The sequence below is a fragment of the Pteropus alecto genome, unplaced genomic scaffold (genome assembly GCF_000325575.1).
Source record: "Pteropus alecto unplaced genomic scaffold, ASM32557v1 scaffold131, whole genome shotgun sequence".
Lineage (NCBI taxonomy): Eukaryota > Metazoa > Chordata > Mammalia > Chiroptera > Pteropodidae > Pteropus > Pteropus alecto.
Window position 1 is genome coordinate 5,558,240 of NW_006434709.1, and position 2,246 is coordinate 5,560,485.

The window sequence follows — 2,246 nt, forward strand, 5'->3', positions numbered from 1 at the left end:
GGCGGGGGGGACAATTAAGCTACACCAGTGAAGTCAGAACATGTCTAATTATGATTGCTAATATTTGTCTTTTTTCACATAGCACTTATATAGGGACTGCCTCACTGGATTCCCTCACAGCCCTGAAAAGAACATTATTCCAGCTTTACAGGTGTGGAGACTGCTGCCCCAAAAGATTGTGAAATTTCCCAATCTAACATAGCTGGATAGTGACAGAACTAGGACTCCAAAAACACTGGCCTTCTGACAATGACGGCCTCTTTCCTCTTAATCTAGAGAATAGACAACGGGGAAACTGGGTCCATTTATTCATCCCGCCTCTGCAAGTCCTCATCTCCACTGCCACACTCACCTCTTCCCCCATCTCCCACATACACAGGAGACTGCAGGTCGCTGGAAACTCACCTTGTTTGCTTCCTAAGGAACATGCTATTGTTTATAGGAACCAAAGGGGCAGCAATGGAAGGAGATGAGGCTTGCGCTGTCATCAACCTCCCCCAAAGGTCATTACTTGCAGGCACAGGTCTAGGCACTGAGGTAGATAGAAGGAAGCTCTTGAGTAGCTTCTGATGATGTCGGGGACATAATATATAATAATAATAATAATAATAATAATAATAATAATAGCAACAACCATAGCAGCTAACACTTCTTGAGTGCTTACCATCTACAACTACCATGATAAGAGCTTTTAATGGTTTGTTTAATCTTCATGACTACTTAATGGGGAAGGTTCTAGTCTTCTATGAGAAACTGAGGCTCAGAGGGCTGAATTGTCATGTTGAGGGTTACATATCCAGCAGGGACAGAACGATGACTCCAAGCAGGTCTGCCTGACTCTAGGGGCCAAACTCTTAACCACTATATATACCACTTCTTTGCTGTATAAACACTTGGCCACAGTGGGGAGGTAGGGGCAACACAAACCCCAAACAAGCCATATAATTAATGTTTGCCAATACCCAGAATGGTGAGAGAAAGCTTCAAAGACGAGATAGCCTGATGCAGATCTACATGAAGAGAAAAGACAGACAAGGGACCTGGGGTCATATATGCAGGAGAAATGTTGGGAGCAAACATGGGAATGAGCCCAATGGGGGTTATGTAAGGAAATGAGGAGTAAGACAGCCTGAGAGGCGCTGTAGAAATCATTACCACTGATGGCTGGTCCTTCAAACTAACAAATTAGTACCAGAAACAAGACAGGTGACAAGGGAGAACAAAGATAAGAAGAAAAGAGACCCAAGTCACCTGAGTTCATTTTGTAAGTACAGAGTAAGACCATGAGAACTGTGTTGCATCATCTGATTACTCAGCCCTCCAGCATCTGGAACATCCCCAGGGTAGCTTCCCCAGGGTAGCTTCCTTCAACATTCCCAGTCACCTCCCTCAGAACTGAGCAAGTGTGTGCAGGTGTGTGTTCTTGACAGGGAGGAATTGCCCTCTCACTGTAAGTAAAGGAAAAAGGATTATGAAAAAGTGACTCAGTGGTAGGGGTGGACATGGATGCTTGCAATCAGGTAGAGATCTCCTCATTACACTGGATCCTCTCTGTCAGGAAAATGACCCATCCTCCCCACCCCTAAGCCCACTCCTGTGTCATGCAGTTTTCAGTCTTATCCTATTGGTGCCACATCTACACATCACAAGCTAGCATGGCCAACTGCCCTCAGTCCATTCAATTTGCTTACCTGGAACCACCAAACGGGGTAGCCAGGCTCCTGGGGAGCCCAGGTACTTCCTGTTACACCAAGCAGTGCTCTGTCTGCCTCAAGCCTAGGGATGGAAATGTGCTTGCAAAATCTTGTCAACATACACCCCCTCCAATGTAGCCCACACTGCCTATGCCCTCCACACCACTGCCCACCCATCATTAGAACACAGTATCTGAATCTTCCAGGTCCTTCCTCAGAAGACCTGCATCCTCTGAGAAATAAACATTACAAAACCAAAGAGAACCTGTCTCCCCAAAATTCAAAATTATTACTGGTCAGGAGAAAGGATGCACATTTGATCAAATTCCACTAAGATTTCATAGTTCTCCATTATTAAGAAGTCCTGCCGAAGTGAGCACAATTTTAATTGTTTGATTCAAAGCTTTAAAATATATATATGTAGTGATTTTACCATTTAAACTATGTAAGACAGCAACCACAAAATTAAAATTCTGTCTTTCAAAGAGTTTTATGTACTCCTCTAACTAAAAACAGCTTCATAATAAAAAGATCCAGTTTAACAAGTGAGCC